Genomic DNA, 13159 nt, shown 5'->3' with positions numbered 1-13159 from the left:
GCATTCATAAGGAGGTAAAGGAAAATCTTTGTTCATTTTTAATTACTGTTCTTTTATACAGTAGTTCTTGTAAAGTTGAACCTAAAATGGTTAGGCCATGTAGGGTTAAGAGGCTTAACTCTACATTAATTGCAAAATTTTTTAGCATTCAAATCATATGTGCTCGTCTTGGCAACATTTTTGTAATCGAAGGAAACTTTTTTATAATTTCTCTTATAATTTTCGTTTTTATTCTGTTTTCAAATGATCGAAAAGGTAACCTTAAAATATTTCATGTTTTCATAGCACTTTATTTCAAATGCATAAAGTACAGCCAATGTAATTTTAAATCTCAGATTAAAAGTCTAAGGAAACTAGACGCTGTTGAGCTATAGTGAGTTTTAATTTTTAACTTCTCTTTCTTTATTAAGATATGCAACAGTTGAATTAAAATTGTGATTTTAACTATGATAGATAAAATCAAGTTTAATTTCATATTAGTATACACAACATAAAGTTTAATGCTCTTTATACATTACGTATATAAGCGTTTTTATAACTCACTCATTTTTACATCATAAATGGAGATAAAAATTTATACGATTCGTAAAATTTAATTCTAAGGTCTTTATATTGGTAATAAAGATAAAATGTATTTTATCGTAATTCGGTTTAACAGTATATATAAAAAATTTAAAAAGAAAGATAGAGGAAATGTGTGAAAACCGAATAACAGAAAATACAAGTACGAGTATAAGAACCGGATATTTTTTTAAAGAAATAAACCAATAAATTAAAATGAAATAAAATATAAATCTTTGAAATTTTGTAGGTACACCTAATTTGATGTTGTATGCTCTAATAAGAACTCAATCAAAAACAAAATTTTTGCTTATAAAATTGGGGTTGAAAGATTAAGGAATGACGGTCTTCAATGCAATTTTTATTTAAAAATTAATTTATGTAAAATTTCATTCTCGCTATACGTCAAATATGGGTTAAATTAGACTGCATAATATGAAACGCGATGGACCCTGTAAAATTTTTATATGCATAGAATGGAGCCAAAATTTTGTATATAAAACGTTTTTCTATTTGGTTGAAATTTTATAATATTCGAAAATTTGACTCTACTCAAGGAGAAAGTCTTTGGTTTATTATTCCTATTTCATCTCAGTTCCATACTATGAAATATAACAAAAATGCTCAAAAAGAATAATAAAAAACGTTGTATATTTAAGTAACTTAATTATATGTATAAGTAAGTCAATGAAGAGGTATTCGATGATACCCCTAAAAGTATGCAATTTTTTAAATTAAAATGATTTGAAAATGTAAACCATATTTTATAGTTTTTAATTCTCGGGGACGTCCGTAGGTGATATGCTGAAAGGATTTCAAGGATGTTGAAAGGAAATTTAGATGGATATAGTGAGGAAAAATGTGTCATAGAGGGAAGCCGATGATCCTATTATTCGAATAATGGTGGATAGCAGTGTTCGGGGCGTTCTGCCTCTCTAACACGAAATTGCGTGGTTCCACCTAATTGAGATTCATATTTCTATTCCTAGAGCCTGTTCATATTTCTTTATTAATAACCAATAGCCTATTAATTTAATATTTAAAACAACAAAATTGCATATTCCAATAATTTCAAGGAGAGACCTAATTATCATGTAATTATTTATTGCCAAAAAACAACTTACATAATCGATGACAAATCAATTATTAAAAGTAAATAAAAATCCCAATATTTTAACTAACAAAACAATAAATAAATTTATTTGGAATAAAAATTTTTGAAAGAATGAAACAGATCATCGCAATCCAAAGGCTAACACAAGAAAAAAATAAATTTATTCTGTTTCCTAAAATCTCCATATATACTCTGAGTAAAGATTATAAATAAAAAATTTTGTTTTCTTTATGGTTTGCCTTTGGTATTGTTATAAGCGAAATAAAATAAATAATCAAACAAAATTGATAAAAGTATCCTAAAGGGACAAAAACAAGAGAGAAAACAAAAAGATAAAGTAATTGTACATAGGGGAATACTGACTACATTAGTACATGCTTACATACATGAGTATATTTTTGGCGTATGTGTATTTTGAGAATTAAGTTTTGAAAATTGTTAATGGTACTGGTAATAGAACGGTGCATGGAATATTAAAAATTTTATTTGTATTGCTTTTGTTATTAAAATTCATTTAACTAATGGCAAAAAAAAAACTTATAAAAATCGCAGAATTACATTTTAATAAATATGTCAAGGGTATTATTAATATTTAATAATTTATTGAATAAAAATTGGGAACTTTACAGAAATATTAACCCCATCATTCTAATTGAACTTGTCATAAATTAGAGACATTTTGGGTTTCTAAGGAAAATTGTATGTTTGATTCATTATTTTCGCTTTTGTTCAAATTTTCTGAAGTAAAAGCACATAATGACGATAATCTGGAATGGTTTAAAAATAGAACTGACAAACTTTAGTAATATAACCAGTGAATGATAGTAAAGGTTTCTGATCTTTGTGTTCTAAATCCAAGGATATCAACCACTGTTGCTGAAACCAATAATCTTGGTTGTCTCCAGACAAAACTTTAGTCACCTCAGCAAAGAAATACAGAAATACAGTAAAGTTCTCTTTAGTCAATTGCATTTCTGGCATCGTCATTTATTTGACACAAATTCTTTCCACCAGTTCGCAATCAACTGGGAATATTTTTTAATGTTTCTGTATTGACTTGTTCCTATGTCAACCATCTGTTCTGCAGTTGTATGAAGAAAATACCATTATTTATTCCTATTAAAAAATTATAAAAAATACACATAATAAACTACACGGTATTACTGTTCATTTGTACAGAGGTACAATTAGGTTAAAGTGTAGTTGACCTTTCTTTTGGACGTACTGTTATAACAACCAGCATCCCTAGTAATAAAATCATTTTTAAAACAATTTTCCACAGAGTTTTGAAATTTACAAAAAAATTTCTTTAAAACTTAAATATTGATTATTTTTTGTCTGAAAGCTTACTTGGAACCAATGTTCAAAATTATTAAGAATTTTGTTTTACAAAACAGTGTATGTATTACGTCATAGTAGTAATAGAAGTAACAAGCAACAAATATGTATAGAGAAAAATTTCTTAAGGACATTTTCATAACATTTGGAAACGTTAATTTCGTTTATTTTTTTCTTAGGATTTTTTTTTTTTTTTTGATTTAATAGGCGAAAAATTTTTTAAATATGCTATTTTTGATGTCTTTTTTTCAAAACAAATTTTTATTTATTACCAAGTTATTTTTGGGGTGTTTTCCCCAAAATTATTCATATACATTTGAACAAATAAGTACATAAAGTATTAAAAGTAAATATTGTAAAAATATTGTGTGTACTGACAAAAAATAAAAAATACAGAGTGTTAAAAAAGATGGGTACTTTTCTTAAGACCCTTAGCGTTTTATAGACCTAGTCTTTTTGAAATTCAAATGAGATTGCCTTACCTTTTTGAATGACAGTGTTTACTGAAGAAATTATTGCGGCATAATATGTAAATATTGATGTCTCCCAAATGAAAGGGGATATTATAATGGCGAGAAAATTTCATTCAGAAGAAAAGTAATGGCATTTTAAAAGAGTTCGGAATTAACAAATTCAATTGCGAGCCCGCACTTTACGAACTCATATAGGTACAAATTTTTTGAAAACTATTACGCCTAAATTTATGCAAAATTTTACAAATCCCGTTTATTATTAGATTTCCATATTTACTCCTGAATGTATGCAATTTTTTTTAAATTCAGTTTATTATTAGATTTTAATGTATAAACATATACCATTTCTTAAACATCCTGTACACATCATATTTATTTATTGACTTAAAGAAAAGCTATTAAAATTATTATATGTATATATATAGCTGATATAGCTGATATTATTATTTATTATAAAGAAGAAGGAAAAGAAAATTTATGATTTTTTTATTAGTACACTTAATAATATTTCCTATCGGAGTGATTCGATTTTGTTTATCGATCAAAATAATATGAATTTCATGATAACTTCATCATTCTTGGCTCTACATAATATTATTCAACATTTATGATTATTATTATTATTTACATTCTAAATAAAGAGAATTTAAAATTATATATAGGATTTTAATAATAATAGAACGTTTTAATATTAGAAATTATAAAAATATCATTTCGATCAAGAAAGAATGAAGTGAATTTGGTATGACGTAAAACGTTCTATATTATACATTTGAGGATAGCTACATATATGTAAAAAAAAAAATATTTGGAAAATTTGAAAATATGTAAGTTATTTGACGCTTTTACAATAATTTTAAAATTTTTTTTTTTTTTGAAAACATTGAAAACGATTATTGGTGATAAACAATTTCTCTCTATTCAATTTATGTAAGATTTTGTTAATTGAATGTGGATTTTATTTAACACGTCATACGTGCTCTTTTAAACTTTCTTCTTTTCTTTCTGATAATTCTTTAAATTTTATTCTTTTTCATCAACTTAAAGTGATAGAAGTTAAATATTTGTGTGAGATATTTTAAATTTAGAAGAGTGGTATGAACTGTTCAGGTGACCTCAGTATTTTATACCATTCGATTTTCTATTTTATAATTTCATTTTTAGTATATAATTAGTCTTAAAGTAACCTGAATGCCACTTCTACTCCTTCTATATTAAAAAACTTTTATTAATTTCTATTTACTTCAATATTTACTAGTTAATTACAAATTCTTAACTACTATAAAAATAAATTCAAAAATTACGGTATTGACGCATTTTAAATTAGCATTTGAATCTATTATTATTGATATTTTCTTAAAATAGAAATACAAGGTGGTTTTCAAAGAAATTTTTCCAATCATTTTCTTAAGAATTTCTTTATTTGTTTACAAATTGAACCTTCGATTATTTAAAAAGTAAACACAAGTCATATAGATCACGTGCAATAAAGTTCATTACGGTACCACTCCTATTTTTTAAAATGACGTTATAAAATTTTTATCCTTACACTTTGTTTACTTTATTTCCGGTATAAAAATTTAAATGGTATTTTTAACTTTTATCATTTTTGGTTTTTTTTCTTGTTCAATATTAAATTATTTTCCTCGCCTAGGGGAACATAAAAATGTCACTTTTTTCTTTTAAATTATAAACTTGTTAAATTTTATTTCTCACTTTTTATATCATTCTTTAGATAAAAAAAATTTCAATTGAATTGTAAATAGTATTTTTTTTTTTAATCTATTATGCATTTATTATCTTATTTACTTTAACAATTAATAATTTACCTGTATTCTTAAATGGAATAAAAAAGTTCAATAAAAAATTTGTAGAGTTGAAAAATAGGGAAGGATAGAAGAGTTTAATATGTCAAAAACTTTTGAGATGGTTCCAAAAACAAAAAAAGTGTTGTGGTATACAAATTTTAGATTTACTTGTATCAAGAAACTAATTTGTAGAGAAAACAACTACAAGAGATCGTAAATTATAAAAGAAATATATAAAAAAATAAATCTGGACTTATAGTGCTACAGAATTAGCTGTGTAGTTATTAAATGGCTTATTGGAAAAGCCACTTTTCTAGCGCATGTATATTAAAGTACTCGTACACCTCACATAATCACAGTTGTAATCTGCCTTAAATAAAGTCAGTAAAAAAATAGCAATATTAAGAAACCATACATCAATAAATTAGTGTGATGAAGGCCTATTCCGGGTATTTAGGTGCTGGTATGTGTCAGTATACCACTATAAAAATCATTTTGTATAAAGCAATAGCAATGTTATCTACATGTCACAATTTTCTTCTTTTTAATAATTTCCTTACTTACATACATACATATGTACATTTCTTCTATTCTATTTTTCTAAGAAAAAATAATTTTTACAATTACATTTTCTATTTCTTTTGTATAGAAAAATAGCAAAAAAATAGTAATAACAGCTAATCTTACGGTTGTCTTTCATGACAGGACTATATTTTTAGCACTTTTTCATAAAAAATTTTGAAAAAAAGTACTAATTAGTCTCACTCTGTCCGTTTTCGCGTCCGTCAGTCCGTCCGTCCATGGATATATTTACAAAACTTCTATACCTTTGAAGATAGAAAACTTTCATATATACGAGTACATAGATTTTTACTAGAAATTTATTTCCGTAAAAGAAAACTGTCTTTGCCTCTCTAAAAGTTATACCACCTATTTTTTAAATATTTATTGCAACGAAACCATGAGCATTTTTAAAACGCAAACGCAAGAAAGTAATGGTTGGTTTCTTGCACCATGGTGTACTATACTTGAACCTTAAAAAACAAAATGGCCGCTCAAATTAACCGTTATCTAAAATCCGTTTTTTCCAAATTTTTGATGTCGTTTTTCTTCTAGACCCCAAGTTGTAGGAGCCTGAAATTTTAGCAGCTTTTAGATAATAATAAATTTCATGTTGTTCATTTCGTTAGAAGAAAATTTTTTTCCACCTACATCCCTTCTAATATTATCAACTCTCCAAACTTTTAAAATTTGAATATTTTGCACCTTATATTTCCGAAACTGCAAGAAGTTAACGGTATATGCCGTTACCGTTATACTTAATAGCGTTCTTAACGGACGCTATTAACCCTTGATTTCGAACATTATGTGGATGCTTTTTTCAATTTTTTTACGAATCGTAAATGTATGCAATTTGTGAAATATTTTGATATACGAGTGAAAGTAATTTTTTAAAAATAGAATATTTTTAAAAGCAGTTTTTTCACTTGTTGAAGGGAAAGGTGCTACTTTATAAACCATTGATTTAACTCATTTTTAGCTATGTTTGCGTAAACGTATATGAAATTGAAAACGTTATAATATGACTAAAAACAAATTCAACGTTACCTTAAAGGTGTCACATATCATTCGTGTTACTGACACAAGCTTAGTTTTTTGCTTCAAAACGGAAAAAATAAATTCATCAGAAACGTATTTCTCTGACAAATTTCATAAAATTTTATTTATTTTTTTTTTTTTTTTAATATTTTATAATTTAAAATTTATCGTAATTTTCTATTGTCGTATTAAAAAAATCTATCATCTATTTATGACACCGCTGTCAATATAATTTTTCCAAGAGGGCGCTAATTTATATGATAAAATTTTTTAATACTTTCAACAACATGATATTTGTAAAAAAAAAATTAAGGTGTCATAAAAATCTACATACACATAAGAAATATTTTTAAAATCAATCAAAGGATTACTATGATTTTTATTAGTAAACAATGTCAAAGTTTAAAATATTTTAAAAAAGCTATAGGCAAAGACATATAGAAAGTACACTTCAAGAAATTTTTTATTGAAATTTGCCCAAATACCTTAAGCGTATAATTAAAAATTTAAATTTTATTGAAACGTGGTTGAAAGTCCTTTGAGGAACTTAAAATTATCCAGAATATTTAAGGAATTTTTAATCAATTTTATATTAATTCTAGAACACTAGTTATTAATTTAGGAACTGGCCGAAACTGTACTAATGACAATTAACAAATTGCTAACATTTCCTATAATTTTTTTTTTCAGTGTGTTTAAAATAAAATTTCCTGCAAAGTAATTCCGAAAGTATTCAAACATGTTGTGGTTTCAACAATATCGAGTTACAATATTAAAAAAAAGAAAAACAAATAATTTTGCTTTCCATTTTATAAAATTAAATTTTTTGTTTTAATTTCTGGTTCATTAAGTGTCGCTATTACAATAGTGTGAAAAAATATTTTGTAAACATAAAAAACAAACGAATCAAATTACTTAATAATAAACAAGAAAATTTTCACTCTTGACAAAATTTCGCTATAAAAAAAACAAATTACAATTTTCGGGTTCATGTAATTGAATAAATATTCGTGGAGCAACAATGGTTTTACTCGTAAGTTAGAAAATTACATGGTCCATTTTGGGTAATGAAAATCAAATCAAACAAGAGTTATGTTACATTGCGTTGTAATTGTGTAATAATAATTTTAGTTTAAGCATAAATTCTGACGTATAACAGTAAAAATTATTGAGAATAATTATAAAATTAATTGAAGAACTTCTAAATATACAAATTTTCAGTTACAAAGAATAATATGTAAATTAAATATTAAAATGTAAAAGGTTGCATAATACTCGTATACACACATTGCAATTAATAAATTAGTATTTGTATAACAATTTCTTTATCTCATATATAAATATAATATTTACAAAAATTTTACCAGAAATTTCAATATTACAGGCTTTAAAATGAAATCTAATCAATTACATACATATTTGTTTTGATCCTATCAAATACAAAATAAATTAAAATTTTAAATATTTGAAATCATTGAACAAAATTTTGAAAATTTTGATATATCAATACTACATTATATGAGAAATTTCTATTCGTACACTTATTTACTATTGTATTTAAGTATGTACATAATTAAGAAATTCTTTAATGAATTTTTCATGTTACAATTGTAAGCACATGCAAAATTGTAGGCAAATAAATATATATATCCAAACAAAATTATTTTATAGCTCTAATCGGCTTAAAATATTGTATGAAAGATATTTTATCGTTTGTAAAACATGTAAAAAGGTAAAATTGTTCTGTTTAAATCGTTTGCTGTTTTGCATATCAAAGATTATTATGTTTAAATTATCGACAGGGTGAACTTTTAACGTGGTATAATTTCTCGGGTGAGGAAAGGTGGAACAATTACCGCTACTGGGGGGCCGAAAATGTATATTTAACCCCTAAAATACTTGTTGAGAATTTTTAGTTTTGATACAGAAGTCGATTTAAATCGATTTAAATGGCTATAACTTCTATAATTATTAATCTATACATACTTAAAAGAAATAATATGGGATTTTGGGGACTTAAATATTAATTTGTGGTCGCTCCGTTCCCCATGAACGATTTTTTTAATAAAATAACGGCTCCACTTTACTTCCCACATGATATTATTCAACGTTACAGGTTCATCCTGAATATAAATTTGCTCTGAGATTTTACTTTAAATATTTGAAAAATTTATTTGAATCATCTACTATACTGTGTCGAAAATGTATGTAAATGATTGTTTAACAACCTGAAAAAGTATACCTAACAATTTTTTTAAAAAATATGTGCTATTCATTTCCAAAACTAATTCTTTTAATTATTTCTTTAGTGGTGTTATTAAAAATTTTACTTTTCCTCTTCCTTAAGACAAACTATTTCTTAAGTTATACTCAAAAATTTTTGTAAGAATTTTCGATAAATGAAATTAAAAATATTATTAATTCTTAATATTAAATTTACGGTACAGTTTTTATTAATAAAAAAAGTTTATTGTATTCCAATTTCGAGTATTTACTTACACATTTTATCGTTAAGAGGCGAACGCGCCTAAAGAATGAAAGTGTAAACGTAAAAATGAAAAGAAGAAAATTTAATTAAAAAATAATACTCGTATTATTATGTATGTGTGTATTGTGTGTATATAATTGTATGTATGCATATGGTATTTGTATATAAGTACAAAATATAGTTATTTGTTTTCCAAGTTATTATTGAAATAATTTCAATTTTTTGCTTTTGTATTTTATGTAACAAAATTAAAGTAAATAGCTGGAAGAATTTCAAAAATTAAAATGAGAAATTTTTATACTTTACCATCTTTAAGTAATAAAAATTTTATAATTTCTTTTATTTATTTTTAGAAAATTCTGTCCGTTTGTGAACTTTTAATTCTTATTGTTTAATTTTTTTTAAGTGTTGTAACTTGTTTCAACATTAATAGCATTTATGCTACAATTTTTCAATTTATTCCTGCATATAATTAAAATTTTCATTTCAAAATATAGTAAAAACCAATTGATAAGTAGTTGTATTACAATTTTTAGTGTCAAATGATGGTGACGCGAGCGATTAATGTTTGTAACTCCAAGCATATGCAGATTGATTCAGCAACAAGTTAGGAGGCATATACGATCGGGTATAGAGTCGAAAATAAGCAAAATTTAATGACTCAGGTTAAAGTTTAAACAGCTAGGCAAAATTTTGTTAAGAGTATTTCAGAATTTTCAAAAAATTTCATGAGACATTATCGGGATAAAAATGAGAAAAATTTGAATTTCCCTCAAACTTGAGCTGTCGATGCATTTTCAAAAAACATATAAAAAATCGCTATTCTTTATTATAAACCCTCTAACAGTCCTTTAAAAATCTGTTTGAAGCTTCTATGTTTTTTGTAACGGAAGTATAAACAAAAAAATTTCTAATAAAAAATTCCTGTAGCTCGAAAACGGCTCGGATTTGACATTATGTTCCGAACAAAAATTTTACATATTTTGGCCCTCTACCCTATGATATATGGCTTCTAAATTGATGCTTATGACATACAATACAAGTAGATTTTGTTCGAATGGCCATGCTATAGTGAGGTAAATTGGTATGGTAGAAATTAGAATAATGTACTCCGATTAATTTGACGAATGATAACATTAATTTGTGTAGCAACTTTCAACTGCTTGAAACAAAGCTACGTGTTAGTGATATTCATTATGGCTGTCTAATTTTGTGTTCGCTCTGTAATTTTTTATATTTACCATTTTGTTGCTGGCCTACACATACATACCTTAGAGAGACAAATGTATTATTACTCAAATAAATAAATTTGCAGTCACCATTTACTGTTCACATCGAATATTTATCAGAGTTTTTTGTTAAGTATGCTGCTAAAAATATTTTAAAAATTCCCAACTCTAATATTAATTTTATAACAGTCATAAGGATTTATCAGAGCAAAAAACTTTGATTTCTCTTTTATACCATGCACATGCATAAGATTTTAATATTTTCATCAAAGAAATTATAAAAAAATATTAATAAACATAAGCACATACTTATTTGCAATGTGTTTAATATTCAAAATTCTAAATACACATAATATAACAATAAAAAATATAATACAGTGACCTTTCATCATAAATATTGTATTAAGTATGTGTTTGAAATATTACTGAAGGTTGTTAGTATTTACACGAATAATTGAACAATTAGAAATAAATCTGATAATTAAACGATTAGTGTAGCATTGTGTAAAGTATATGGGTCTTGTCAAGAAAATACGTTTTACTATATTTACAACAAAATTGAAAGAAACTGTGGTTCTTAGTTTTACTGTGTTTATCCGTTCGTCTTCTGCGAAGAAATTTTTTTATCTATCTCCCATTTCTAATGCCTACAGAATAGCATCGGTAGCTTCAAGACACTTAAAAAATAAAAAATTTATTTTGTCATATCAACACTTTTCTATATGTCCCTGCACCCCTCGCATTTCATTAATTAACAAAATATCATTTTTTGGCAAGGCAACTTTAAAGCTGTAAGTTTCGTCAAATTTTAAAAGCAGATAATGTAAAGAGTGTATATCTTTTTATCATAAAATATAATTAATTAATATCTAAAATTGCTTAATAATCAATAGGATAATTCCATTAATTTATTTCAGCATACTTTAATATTGTTCATACCCTAAAAGTATGCAATAATTATGAAATATTTATTATTGAGTCCGTTATTAAGAGAACACTGTAATTGAACAGAATATTGTTTTTTAAAAAACTGATTTCACTTGGAAAATTTGCTACTTTACAAACCAATAATTTGATCCGAATTAATTAAATTCTATTTTTAGCATTATATTTTACGAAATCAATTAAAATACTGTGATATTTTCAGTTTTCTATTTTAAAAGCCAATAATAAATTTCATATGTATAAATTTTATTTTAAATAAATCTTTTTTATATTAGATTTTTATATGTTATCTTTTTGGATTTTTATAAAAAGAAAGCTCTCATATTCATAGAGAAAAGGAAAACCATTCTCTACTGCATTGCCAGTACGTTTCTTGGGCGTAATATTTTCAATAGCTTACAACTATACTTGCGTGTACTTATTTATTTAATACAGACTGTTCCCTTAATGAACCTGTAACAAAATAATTTCTCAAATTCTATAGAAAAATGTGTAAATTTCGTTTTAAACGTGAACAATTCAACAAAATGCTATATGCGGGTTACCTTCAGGCTTTAAAATTAAATATCAAAAACATATTTAAAGACACCATTTAACTAGTTTCCATCAATTATTCATCATAATCGGACTTAATTTTTCTGTTTAATCTCAAAATTTTCAATCTACCAAAAATTTTTTTCCAATAATTTCTTAACGATTAATAAAATTTACTTCCGGGTTACTTTGATATTCAAATTCTACAATATCTTGCTGTTATACAATTTTTTACAGCTAAATTTTTAAAAAAATTTGGGTAATAAATCATTTTCACCCATTTAAAATTCCAAGCTCTTATAAAATTTTTTAAAAAAAAAATATCTTTTTCCCTTAGTAGTTTTCTTAAGCAAAAAATAAAATTTAAGATTTTTTATTCATTATTATTTTATAAAGAATTTTTCCTCAAGGAAAGCAATAAGAATTTTGTTTTATTAAGTTTTATCCTAAAGAAAGATGGCAAAGAGAACAATACAAAATATTAAAAAAAAAAGTTCCAAAATACTTTCAAAACTTTTTTTAAACTTCTTATTCCTGGCAATTATTTATTGTGCTTCTGTTATTCACAATAGAAAAGAGAAAAAAGTTTGAAAAGACCGTTTAAGAATTCCGGCAGGGCTCATTTTTCTTTTATATCCTAAGATCATCAAAATCTAGACATAAGAAAAAAATAATTATTTTTTGCTTCGAAAATTTATTTTATGACCATTTTAAATACGGTTTAAAAAAAGATGAAGCAGAGAAATTGAGAAAACCATGTGAAAAACTTAAAAAAAAATTTTTTTAAGAGAAAAAAAACTGTTCGAAATGTCAAGTGAACCGTAAAAAGTTCATGTTATTTAATAAAATTAAATGAGTAAAAAAAAAATTTTAGCCATCAATTTCAAATCATAATTCAGCAGTAGCTTTATTGATATGAGCAATTCAAATTGTATGAGAAGTGTATTGAAAATTTGCCAAAGGCGTTTATAATGTCGCAGATATATAAAAATCTATTGCATTATTTTAGGTATTAAATACGAAATAACTATGATATACGCTTAAGCGTCTAATATTAGACATGATTTGCA

Source organism: Condylostylus longicornis, unplaced genomic scaffold, assembly GCF_029603195.1.
Source record: "Condylostylus longicornis isolate FDR11 unplaced genomic scaffold, ASM2960319v2 ptg000044l, whole genome shotgun sequence".
In the NCBI taxonomy this organism is placed as follows: domain Eukaryota; kingdom Metazoa; phylum Arthropoda; class Insecta; order Diptera; family Dolichopodidae; genus Condylostylus; species Condylostylus longicornis.
This window is presented reverse-complemented; position numbering follows the sequence as displayed.